The sequence below is a fragment of the Triticum aestivum genome, chromosome 1B (assembly GCF_018294505.1).
Source record: "Triticum aestivum cultivar Chinese Spring chromosome 1B, IWGSC CS RefSeq v2.1, whole genome shotgun sequence".
Taxonomy (NCBI): Eukaryota; Viridiplantae; Streptophyta; class Magnoliopsida; order Poales; family Poaceae; genus Triticum; species Triticum aestivum.
In genome coordinates this window covers 27,922,984-27,936,034 of record NC_057795.1, presented here as the reverse complement: position 1 = coordinate 27,936,034, position 13,051 = coordinate 27,922,984, and the positions used below count along the sequence as shown (strand labels likewise).

The 13,051-nt window shown below is 45.2% G+C and overlaps 2 long non-coding RNA genes across 4 annotated transcripts; one reads left to right on the top strand and one right to left on the bottom strand.

Annotated features, from left to right (window-relative positions):
- Window positions 1-12: 12 nt before the first annotated feature.
- On the bottom strand, window positions 13-920 carry LOC123105005 (uncharacterized). Its single transcript, XR_006450622.1, has 2 exons — window positions 485-920; window positions 13-388 (listed from the first exon to the last, which is right to left on the bottom strand). It is a non-coding gene; the product is annotated as an uncharacterized lncRNA (long non-coding RNA).
- Window positions 921-1,499: 579 nt separating this feature from the next.
- On the top strand, window positions 1,500-6,894 carry LOC123104993 (uncharacterized). Of its 3 annotated transcripts, none has more exons than XR_006450620.1 (7): window positions 1,500-1,865; window positions 1,942-2,233; window positions 2,502-2,622; window positions 2,925-3,067; window positions 3,414-5,284; window positions 5,370-6,187; window positions 6,287-6,894. It is a non-coding gene; the product is annotated as an uncharacterized lncRNA (long non-coding RNA). The 3 variants fall into 3 exon arrangements; XR_006450619.1 differs by lacking the exon at window positions 2,502-2,622 and having other exon boundaries at window positions 6,287-6,342; window positions 6,431-6,892; XR_006450618.1 differs by lacking the exon at window positions 2,502-2,622 and having other exon boundaries at window positions 6,287-6,892.
- The last annotated feature ends 6,157 nt before the right edge of the window (window positions 6,895-13,051 follow it).

Here is a 13,051-nt window from a genome sequence, read left to right as displayed (position 1 = left end):
GTACAACACCTGGGAACTTTGGTTCCTTTTCCCTCTTCTAATATGAATAGGCAGAACTACTGCCATTGCCTTCAAAAAAAAATACAAACAGAACCAGAAAATGTGTGAGCGTACCAATATCTTCTAACTCTAGCCAGGCATTGTAACAACAAAGTATCAGAGGAGAAGACGGATGTGTCCATGTTTAAATTGGGGAGAGGAGAAAAGGACTGAATCGAACAGCAGCAGTGTCATCTCCATGGACTGAATCGAGGAAATGACCCTTCTTCCATGGATGGCGTCGGGCCTTCTCGATGGCCCTCCCCCTCTTGAATTGGCACCCGCAGCAGCATCTCTCCCCATGGCCCCTTTCCTTCACGCGGGGAGGTGAGATGGGAAGAGAAAGTGCCTGCAGACGCACGCACGCACGCACGCGGGCATCAGATCAGATGCAGGGAGGAAGAAGGCCAGCGGTAGAAGAAACAAGGGGGAGGAGGTATCTGACCTGCTGCACCTCGTGCGGGCTCGCCATGGCCATGGCCATGGGCGGAAGAGAGGGGGCGACTAGGGTTTCTGGCGCCGCCAAGGAGGAGGGAGGTTGGACGCTGCGGTCCTGCACGGCGACCGGAGGGGTGAAGAGATGGGGCTCCAGTCGGCGGTGCCTGGCCGTGGAGAAGATAAGGGCTCCAGCCGGCGGCGGTCCTCTGCTGCCCGACCACGACGGCTCCTCCGCAGAGACACAAGAGGAGAGGAGACGACCCGCCGCATGTGGGGAGGAAGAACAAGGACGCGGGCGCAGGAGCCACCGTCGCTGTCGCCGGAGATGGAGGAGGTGGATGCATCAGTGGCGTGGGAGGGATTGGGAGGGAGTTGCGGCGGCGTGGGAAGGGATGGATGTGGACTAGACTGGGGATCCTCTCTCTGCTTTGTTTTTGTTTTTGTCCTAGCTGTCCGTGCAAGTCCAACACAGGAGACAGCTACCTCGTTTTTTACAGACTCGCAGCAAAGGCGTGGCATTGGTAATCCGCGATTCTCTCTTGCTGATTTATTCAACGGACCCTACTACATAGGCGGCGGCGCACGCATGCGTTGCCCTGCGGCGGTTTCTAAAATTGTTGCGTACTATAGCATGCATGCCGTGAGATCCTCGCGTCGCATTCATTCCTCGTGTCCAATGCATAGCTAGCTAGCTACGGTGAAGCAGTCCGCCATTGATTGTTTAAGTAGTAGTAGGTTGCTTAATAATGTAGTATCTAACATATAAAGCCTGCTAGACTACCCGCCAACCTGAGGCCTCCGCGCGCGCGAAGCTCGTTGGCCCGTGCGATTTTTTTACTGTGCTCTTTTTTGACTGCTGGCAATTGGTCAGCCGTTGGTTTTTTTCCACGTTCACGGCTGCTTTGCGAGTGGATGACGAGCGGGCCTCATTATGTGTGGGGTCGAGAGAATGGCGTGCCTTTTGCCCAATTCTGGGTAAGGAAAGCATCGAACCCTAGACCGACGAGGGGTAAAAAGAAGCAACGAAGCCGGCTCCTCTCTCCCCGCTCGTCTCCTCCTCTCCCCCACGCCGCCCCTCCTCTCCTCTTCCCTCGACGCCGGCTCCCCTGTTTGCTACCCGGGCCAGAGCCTCTCCGACCGCTCCCCCCAGCCGGCGCCCACTAGCTACTCTCCAGATTCATCCTCCCCGAGGTCCGGGTACGGAGATAGTCGTGGTGGCAGGGGGCAGATGCATGAGGAGGAGGAGGCCGTGGTCATGGTGGCGTGGCTCGCTCGCCGCCGTCAAACTCGCGCCCCCCCTTTTCCCCGCCCCCTCCCTGGCGTCCTTACCTCTGCCATAGCCTTCGAGCCTCCCTCTCCATCGACCTTCCCGTTCTCTCCCTCTTCGGGTAGGAGTTCTTGTGTGTTATCCTCATAAATTTGTGATTTTATAAGAACAAGGTTTGGTGGTGTTGCTTTTGTCAGTCACTCGGTGGACATCGGGGAGGAAGGAGGTGCGAGGCTTGGAACTCTCCTTGTGAAGGGCTCAGGGACATTGGCCAGGCGCATGGCAGGTGTCCAGCTCGACATCTCGGCAACAGCAACAAGAGCAGAGCAATGAGATCGCAAAGTCTATGATACCTTTCGCTTCCTGCTTGATTCACTTGGTTCCTCCGCTGATTTCTCCTTGTTTTCCCAGGGTTGTTGTGGTTGTAGAATGGCGCGGAGCAACTGGGAAGAGGACAAGCAAACAGAAGCAGGCTTCCTGGTTGATTAGGTATTTCCTAGAGTTGAGCCTCCTTTCAGTTTTAGATGGACAGCCATTATTTGTTAGAGATGAGAAGTACCTAATGTAAGACCAAAGGTTGCTATTTCAGATCAAGTGTTGGTTTAACAACATGTGTTTAGGGAAAGTATCCAGTCACTCTTCACATTTTTATCGGGCGCATTCACCATTCTGCGTGTATATATGTTGTTTGGATATATATATTTTGTTTGTGTGATATCATTCTTTAAAAAATAATTATAGTGTCCTGTTGTGCTAGATGTTTGGCATTTCGCTTGAATAAGAAGCTATTTCTCAAGCAGAGGAATACAGTTATGCTGCGCTCTTCCATTTTTCAGGCTTTGGTTTTCACTGATATCAAGATAAAGTTGCTTCGCATGGTAGCTTCCTCTGATCCTAATTTTCTTATCCTGGTATTTTTTATCATTAAAGCTGAGAAATGTTTCTCAAGCAGAGGAAATACAGTTAAATTGTTCACTTACATTTTTGCATGCTTTTGTTTTCATGTAGAGATGTATTTTAGTGTACACTGACCTGCTTTTATATACTCCTGTGTATTTTGTTTATCGCTGCAACTGCTCTCAGTATTAAATGCACAAATGGTACCAACTTTATAGCGAGCTATGCCTGATAGTTATTGCTGTCATTTCCCCTCCTAAAATCAGCATTTTTCTATTTGTAGGAGCTTCAGTAAGGTTGCTCACCAATGAGCTGGAAGTGTTTTTTTCCTGGGTACTTGCACGATTGAGGAAGAGACTGGTTATTTCTAAATGTGCTACTGCAGATAAAAGATGAACTCATCCTATTTCCTTTCTTCAATCTCAGGTGCAGATTTACCTCCTATTCATTAACATTAGTTTTTTTACGTACTTATTTCATTGATCCATGACATCAGCCATCCTCTGTTTGAATATTTAGCTTGCTTTTGCTACAAATTATGATTTCCTACATCTGTTCATTTGGCTTGCAATAATATAAGTGTCGGTTCTTTTCATTGTGGAAGTTATTCTGCTATTCAGATAGGTCCTATCAGTGCTTGATAATATACAATTAGCTGTGCCAATGTCTCTAACCTACTAGCACTCTACAGAGTGTAGTCTTAGGTATTGCCTGTGCCAATGCAATTTTATCTAAAGTGCTCAATGACGTCTTTCTATTCTCTGATTTGCAGGCTAGATAGATACAAAAGGTTTAGTAAAGGAGGACTCAAGTCTGCAACCACCATAGAGATATGGCCATGGCCCATGGAAGTATGGAACAATAGTGTGTGGATGTTCTATGCAATTTTTCTCTCATCGAGCTATGCCTCCCGTCTCACTGGGCCAAGGCTCGACTTTCCTACCATATACTCCTTCCGTAAAGAAATATAAGAGCGTTTAGATCACTAAAGTAGTGATCTTTAGTGATCTAAACACTCTTATATTTCTTTACAGAGGGAGTATTTGTTTTCTTTGCTGCAAAGTATTTTGAGATTATAGTGTGTTGAGCATGCAATCCTGATTCCTGGAAAAAAAGATTATGTAGTCTATCGCACATGCTCGGTTTCAGAGTAAATCCAAAGCCATTTGCTGCCTCTTGAATTTTTGGTTCTACCTCATGCACAAAATCTCTCATGGTTCTACTTCTACCTTTCTGCCTCTTGAATATTATCTGTTGATTGGCTTATTGATGTTTGCTACTGCGCATATTAGTTCCCTAGGGTCGTAAAAAAACTACATTTCTACTCTATGATTATGTCTCAAACATGTTTTCTAGATTGCAAGTTTGATTTCTTTGTCTTCCACATGGTTGGTTTAGTTTCTCACCTTGCATAAAAATTTAGGTTGGAATGTTGCCAGTCCAGCCTATGCTGATGATGTATCTGCTATAATGGGATCATGACAGAAATTATTTATTTTGTTATATACCTGCATCTCACTTTGTTAATTTACACAACGCCATTTCATATTTACATTTAATTGTACTCCCTCTGTTCTTGAAAAGAAGGCATATCAATTTTGGTCAAAGTCAAATAATGTAAAGTTTGACCAAGTTAATCCAACAAACTTATACGTTTTCTTTCCAGGCACGGAGGGAGTACCTACTTAGTTTGATTACTGCATCTAAAGTTTATTTCTGCTTCTACTAATACTTCACCTTCATTTCTGTACTTACATTTAAATTATGCACCTACTTTATTTCTACTTCTACTTTTTCTCTGCACCTACAGTATCAGTGTTGTATCTGCTTGTGGAGCTATGCTCTGTTGCATTGAGCTAAGATTGATTGCATGCAGGGGTATGTCAAGGTGTAGGTGCAGACTCATTGTTGGTGTTGAATACTGGAGTAAGAATGATGATCAATACTCTAATGAACCTGCATGATGTAGCGTTACTATTAGGATATATGGGTTATGCACATGCTCTTTTTTGACAGTAGGTTAGACAAGTGTGGTTTTTTCAGTTTTTCTGTGTCGATTTCTCTACTGTAAAGCAAAGGCTGGTTGTTAGTCTTTGGAGTCGAGAGTATTTTTTTACTTGGAAGATCGCAACATTGCCGATAGAAGAATGAGTTTTATAGCAAATCAGGTTCAGACTTCTATACTACTGCTTACATCACCATGATGGTTGGAATATAATTAAGACTTTGTTCCTGGATGATGAGATCATCTATGACAGTGATGGGCGGTGCACTGTGATTGTGAGTATCTATATAGATCACGTTAACACATGCGTTTGTCCACCATGCTCACTATCCAGTTACGCCACACCAAATTCCTATTGTAATTGGTTGGCTATATGACAGCAGTGTACTATTGTTCTGTGTTGGTGCTTATCCAATCAAACATAGTATGTACTTATTTGAACCCGGCCTCACCGGCATCCTGAGGTGACACAGCGACGGCCGCGCTCAACACCCTCTTTCGCGACTCAACGACAGCCTAGCGTCATAGGCGGCTCATACGGTGGTCCAGTGGATGGCGACCCATTTGGGTGGGCGACGAGGACCGCAGCTGGTGCACGAGCTTACACTCAACCTGTCCATACTCAACTCTTCGTCTCGGTATGAGCCTTTTGCAGCCTGTTTGAAGTTTTCTCTTTTCCCCCTTCCCTGTTTGTTTGACCTGGTTCTGCTCGGGTGGATGTAGGTTGCGGACTGAGAGTTGGATGCTCTGTGCCAGCATATGGAAGTGTTGTGACCACTGTTGTTCCGGCTGTGAGGTATAATGCTAATTGGGCTTGTGAATTTATCGTGTCTTGGAATGGATTGCCGAATTGTTGGGGTTTTCTCAGTATGTAGTTTCTTTTACTTATTTTTTATTCTCATAATTCAGTGGTCCTTGATTGCAACCTGGTGTCATCCTGTTCCTACTCACATGTTATAGTAGTGCACGAGCTGACAGGGAAGAAATCTTGGTTTCAAAGTTCTCTTTGTCCGTGGCCAGCTGAGTCGGGTCTACATAACTTTGCTATCCGACAGATATAGCTATTTTATTTTCCCATTCAATTAGGCAATCTTTTGAGGAGGTTAAAATGAGTTATATTTTGGGCATGCTTGATGGCTATTTGTATGTTGGGTCATGTTAGTGGTGTTCTTTATTTGTTCATGGGTCAGATTGTTTGTTTGGTCTTATGGTTTACACGTTTGTCTTGACAGTGTTGATATGTTTATATAGTACTTTTGGAATGGGATATGATTCTTTTTGGGCTTTTTAGTTTATGCATTCTTTCTAAGAATCTTGATATCCGGCTGTGTTGTTGTAGATTTGTATTTTTTTTCTTGGGATCCATCTATTCAGCCATGTTGGAGTAGGCTATATGATTTTTTTAGTTCTGACCACATGCGCTTCTTCCTTGGTCTGTTCACCAAGGTTTTCTCCCTTCCTTTCTCACTATTGATGCACTAGCTTTGTTTCAGTATACTCTTATGATGCTCTGCGTCTGTGATGATCCACCACCAACTGAGGTATATAAATAAGCTGTGTTTCCTACATTTGTGCTGATCCACACAACTTGCTGGTCTCCAACTTATTTCTTTTCTGACCATCTGCATTTGTTTATGTAGTCATGGACACCGACTTAAAAAATGAACAAGGCTACCCCTTCAGCTGCAGGTGCATGGTACCATGTCTGGACTTGGCTTTTGATTTCAATTCGTCTTGCTTTTTTGTACTAAATCTTTGATTCATGCTTTTTCTCTCTTCAATAGTAAATCATCTTGCAATACCCATGGTGCCACACGTGTTTTATTCACCAATCCTATCAAGAGAAATCAAAATCAAGACGCCGATCAGCTTAGCCTTGGGCTGCTCCTTTTCTGCCTTTTGTTTCTTGTATACACTCATCTTTCTTTGATGTACCTGAATTTCTTTTTGTTGTGTTAGGTTGACAATGACACTGCAGATGTAGCTTCTCTGACCGCTGCCGGCTTAACCAGACAAAGACAAAGTGCTATGATGTAGGCATGGTTTAAAAACTAGAGCCTTTGGCTGGTCAAGTAGCCTTGCCAAAGCGTTTGTGTAATCTCTTCAAGTGGTATGAAGCAAATTCTATGTATGTAACACGCAGGAAGCAGATAATAATTATATAGAAGCAGAGAATCAACCTTGCTAGAGCGTTTGTCAAATCTCTGCTCGAGTAGCCTTGCCAAACTTTATCTGCTGTGTTCTTTACATGTTGTTTCAGTACATTCTCTAGCGTAAAGTTTCCTTTTCAGTCAAGCAAAGTTTTCTTTACGATTTTTTTGAACTTAAGTTTTCTTTCATGAAGTTCACTTATAGTCGCTCACTAGGCTCGGTATCAGTTGATGACAGACACCCCGTTGTGGCCTCTCCTAAATCAGCAAATGATGTGGTGATACACTCACCCCCAATATCCACAAAAATATATACTCCCTCCGTTCCTAAATATAAGTCTTTGTATGGATTTCATTAGGTAGACTACATACGGAGCAAAATGAATGAATCTAAACTTAAAATGCATCTATATACATCCGTATGTGGTTCATAGTGAAATCTCTACAAAGACTTGCATTTAGGAACGGAGGGAGTATATCATATTCTCCTTGACAACCCCTTTTCACTGGTTAGGCCTAGCCCAGCAAATGTCAGTGGGTCGCATGAGTTCCGTGTGAAATCTATAGCATTTGATCTGAGATAAATAGTTAGGTTCTTTTACTCATCATAGAGCATCCAACATAGCAAAAGCCGAAAAGACCTTTAAACCATGCCTATATACCATATCATGTAGATTTTTGGTTTTTATTTGTTTCACATGCTAAAGTATATAGTTTGAACATAGATATTCCTTAATTTTTCATATAAAAGGTTTAGAATTATTACCCTCGGTGCTTGCTAAAACTCGAAGTTACTAACAAACGCAAAGATTTTTGTTATAAAAGGTTTAGAATCATTACCCTTGATGCTTGAATTTGGACCTTGCACCTTGGGTAACAGAGCCAAATGGCACATTGTCCAAATACACGTTCAGAATACTTCGGGTTTGACATGGTCTCTATCCTTGATCAAACATAAAGTTACTACAAAAGGCAAATATTTTCAACGCGAACATAGTTTCAAACAGGTCTCTGCGCCATTTGGCGCACCGGGTCATCTAGTTCACGTAAAACAGGCAGGCAACCACTATTCATAAACAGTGTCGTGTTTTTGTTGATTCTTTGCTTGCAAGGATTATACTACCTGCAAACCGAAAATCGTTCTCGTTGATTTGTTCTAGTGGTGGTCTATGTTGGCGCCGGAGACAGGAGAGAGCCGAGGATGGCACGTCGGGCGGCGGTGGGATTCAGACGGAGCACAAGGGTGGCGGCGAGGCGCACGTACAAGAGGGAGGTCAGTTGGGGAACCGAAGATGTCTTACCTGTAAGCGCGAGGAATCGAGAGCGGAGCTGCCGGAGTCAACAACCCCGGCCGTCGCACTGACCGGAGAGGGAGAAGATGATCTGGATTGTGGGGAAGGGCCGCTGTTTTTGGCCGGCGACCCGGCGAAGGCCACGGCAGTCAGACATGCCGCAGGCGAGGGTACGAGAACCAGCTACAGCTGCAACTTCGAACAGCCACTGTGGCGAGGGGCACGAAAAGACGAGCCCTTTCCCTTGTTGTGCTGCCTCCATATATAAGCTGCTGCAAATTGATGAAGCAGACCCTCGGCGACAGAGAGAGAAATTAAGAAGGTGCCCCCTCAGGGCGAGCGTCAAATGGCCGGCTCCGGTGGAACTCGTGCGCTGGTGCCAGGAATCAGAGGGAAGGGTCGACGGCGTGCTAGGACGGGCTGGGAACTGCGGCTTTGCTGGAAATCGACGGACGGCAGTGCGGATGGCGGAGCATGGTAAACGTGATCGAGATGGAGGTGGAGGTGGATCTGGGTTGGTTCCCTGAGGACTGACGGCGAAACAGAGGTGAGAGAGGAGAGGATGCGAGCAGGCGAACTACCGCAGCAGCAGCACCTTTGAAGAAGAGGAGCCGCATATATGCATGGTGGCCGGCGTCGTGGAGAGAGCGGTGGCGGTGGAATGGATGGATGGGAAAAAGAGCGTGACCATGCAAAAAAGAGAGAGAAAAGCAACGCACACGTACGTGCTCCACTCCTTCCATTCCGTTGTACGTGCTCCACATGCATGCATGGTGGCCGGCGAGTCATCAATCAAGTCAAAAGAAATCACGTGGAAGACGTGGTTTACTACCCAAACCTGATCAAGAAAATCAAAAGAAAAGATCGATGCAAATATCAAAAGAAAAGGAAAAAAAAACGGATCGATCGGTAGCTGCAACGCCTGCATGCATGGATGCATGTACTCGATGGTATCCAACTGAATCGAGCCCAAGCAATGAAAAAAACAGGACTCTCGTCGAGAGAAGCGAAGCGAGATATACGCTATGACGCCACGTGCACCAAACTTGTAAATCAATCGAGAAAAGAAAACAAAACCTCCTTCCATGAAAAAGAACCTCCGCACAGTCCTAATCACGCACGAGCACGTCATTGCAACCCTCGGAGCCGTACGTGCCTCGGCACCATCGTCCTACCTTTATTACTACCGGTGCTCATGCGGACAACGCCACACGATTCACAAACTGATGGCGGGCGCCGAAACTCTCCCGGGCGACATCCTCGATGCGATCTACCCCCTGTTCTCCTCGCCGTACGACCGCGCGCGCTTCGCCGCCGTGTGCACGTCGTGGCGCGCCATTGCGTCATTGCACGCAAATCTGCCTGCTCTCCCGCTGCTACTCCTTTCGACGGGCAAAACGCGCCACGACCGCGCAGCACATGCCTACAGCCTGGAGGATCATAGGGTCCTGCGCGCCCCGCTGCCGTGGGTACCGTGTGGCAAGCGGATAGTCGGGTGCCACGACGGCGGCTGGGTCGCTGCGGCCGTCGGTTCGTGGGTCACGGTCACCAACCTCTTCATCGGCGCATGCGTGCTGCGGAGGGACTTTGTATGTAGATGCACAATTGCTCGAAGACGAACCAACGAGAAAATCTCCATCCGAAAAATCGTCTTCTCCAAGGACCCTGCCTCAAAAAGGTTGTATCATGGCCGCGATGACCACCGGATGCGGGATAGTGCTATGCGGGCTTGGTTCTAAAGATGACGGCGGAAGGGCGACGCAGGAATGTAGTGCGATGGACCCATATCCAACCTTCCTAGACATTGCCTTCTGCAATGGCAAACTCTACGGCATCGCGAGTCAAGAGCTTTTATATAGGTTTGTCATCGGCCAAAACAAATACGGCGATCTGGTGGTCAGCTTGGTCGAACAATTAACCACCGAAAGACCTATCGACGCGTATGAGTATGGGGCATTTCCTTATGCCAAATACATTTTTGAGCTGCATGGCAAAGTGGCAGTGGCGTTGGATGTCTGGCTGTTAAGCCATAATCTCAAGCCACCATTACTGAAGGCACGCTTTTTTAGGGTGTTCGAGCTCATCGATAGCAACATAACACAACCACCTAAATACACGTGGAAAGAGCTCACAAGCTTGGGTGACCTCGCATTGTTTCTGGGGCAAGGATGCTGCAAGGCCGTGCATGTGGCGGGAATGGACGGTGTCGTGGAAGCGAGCCGTATCTACTACTCATCTCCAGATGAAGAAGATGTGGAGGACTTAACAAGGTTGGACCTCGGCAGTTGCTTTGTCTATTGTTGGGAGAGCGATAGCGTGCATCACTCAGAGTGGATCATGTCACACAGATACCATTGTCGTGAGAAGGGTTCGGAGAACGGTGGTAGAGATTATAATAGTTGTACGTGGGTTCTTCCTCCACCCTTTTAGCTCATGTGCCCATGCATGCATGCATCAGGGTTTGTACCAGATTAATATGTTATGGGGAGCAATGTTCATATTTAACTGGTTTTCTCTCTAAGGAACTGCTATATACCATGATTGCACGTATATGCACGTGACTTGGTACGGTGGCTTGGTATGTTGCATAGCCTTGAGTGACCATATGTTCATTTTTTTCTGTGTAAATTATTTGTAAGGACAAGTATAGTAAATATTTTCTATAACTCGTTATCTATGCCTTGTTAATTTCCAGTCAAATTAAGAGGAATGTCTTTTTTACGAGGAGCTAAGAGAAATATTTCACAGTATTAATTAATAACCGCGTATGTCATATGATCATATCTTTCCTCTCATGCTAGAACTACACATTTACATACATACACAACCATAAAATTACTACATATATATGTGTAGTCATGGAGTCGATTGTGTGTGTATGGCACTGAGAAGTCAGGTTAACGGGATGATGAACATGTGTCTGTTAGGCTGGTGGAAGAAGGCCGTTAGCAGAAGAAGATGTTGCGGCAAAGGAGATGGGCACACGAATAAAGAGCTCCATGTGTGGAGGCACGCGCACGAGAGACCAGTAGAGTCGGTCGTTGATTCCGGACTCTCATAGCTCCTACACTCGATGATATGATAATTCATGGTGGGTTGCTGGAAAACAAAACGACTCCCGGAAGCATAACCTACTCCATGTTCTATAATGTGTGAATGGAAGTCAATTTGGGAAAATAATAAAGATAAGTTTTGATTGTTTCTTTTTTGGTGCCGGTAAAAGTAGTGCAGCCTGTGAAAAACAAATTGTGTGCTTCACATATTCTCTTATTAGAGCACTGGGTTTTATTTTGAAGCCCAGGTCATAGCATTTGTCATTTCTCGTGGAGACCTTGTTCACATGTAATAGAAGGCATGCACACGTATTGTGAAAAGAAAATTCCGTTTCTAATATGTATTTTATGATTTTTCTAGTCATTCCGTAGCATATGTTCTTTTTATGGAGACAGTGGCATATGGTCTTGCGGGCAAAACTGTGTCCTCTTGGGATGTGTTTGCACAAAAGTTAGCAGCAAATATAGTGGTGTGCGTACAAACGGCAATAATAAGATAAAAAGGCCAACAAAAATCTGTTGTTGTGTGAAGAATGGTTGTATTTGTGCACAATACTACTTATAGTACTCTTTTTTTAGAATTCTACTACTTTTTTTTAGCAATTTTTAGAATTCAACTAATAGTATAAATTCCAAAAGTTGTGTGACACAACTTTTTGTTTTTTGAGGGGTTTGTATTTTTTTTTCTTTTTGACAGAACTAAACCCACGCATGGGTTGTCGGGCCAGCCCACCCGGTTCTGGGCTTGGGACTCGATTTTTAGCAGCCATCGATCTGACGTATCCTTGAGATCGATCGTGTACTACGATCACGATCCGATCCCTGCAACACTAGTAGAAAAAGGGTCAAACGTGAAGCACATTAGTGCCGGTTTGTATTTGAGCCGGCACAAATGTATACATTAGTGCCGATTCCAAAGGCTAGCCGGGCCGCTCTCATTAGTACCGGTTCATGGCTAACCTTTAGCACCGGTTCGTGCCACGAACCGGTACTAATGAGAGTGGCGGCAGGATGTTGTCAGTCTGGGCCCCCTCCAGCACCTTTAGTACCGGTTCTTGGCACGAACCGGTACTAAAGGTCGTCCTACATAAACCCTTCGTCCACCCGAGCTCGCTCTGTTCTTCCCCTTTCCCCTCTCCTCTCTGTTCTTCCCCTCTTCCTCTCGAGCTCATCACACATTTTGCCCAAAATTTGTCAAGATTTGAAGGCCCCCATCCATTCAAATGATCACAAAGGTTAGCAACTTTGTCCTTTCATCTCTCATGCTAGATTAGCTCTTGCAATGCTTTATATAGTTATTAATTTGTGAGTTTAGTAATTTGGGAGGAAATATATATATGTGCTAGTATTTGATTTATATGCAATTTGAGGTTAAAATAACACTTAGTTTGCATATGTAGGTGTGGTTTACTTAGTGCCTTCTAAATCTCCGTTGTAACCACCGTCGATCGCCCGCACCGTCCCGTCGCCGGCACCACCTTGTGGTGAGCCTCTTGTTCATGAAATTTTATATAAAAAATTGATGTTTGTGTGATTTGGATATATAGTTACTCGTATAATAATTATCTTACCCGTACGTTGTTTGTTATACATAGTGCCATGGTTTTGATATCCGTCCCCGTCGGCCCTCGTCCTTGTTATGATTCGGATGTGGTATATTCTCTTTTAAAATTATTTGTTGTATTTCGTGTTTATGACAAATTATGCCCATCAAGTTGACATAGATATTTTTATCTAGGAGGTATGTGAACTGGAAATTCCAACCGACCCTATTGTCGAGAGGTTAAATTTAGTTGAAAGAGAAAACGAGTACTTGAAAGAAAAATTGAAAAGAATTGAGGGGGAGAAGATGGAATTGGAGTTGCATGTTCCGATGTCGTCGATGATCACAAGATCAAGATGGAGAAAAT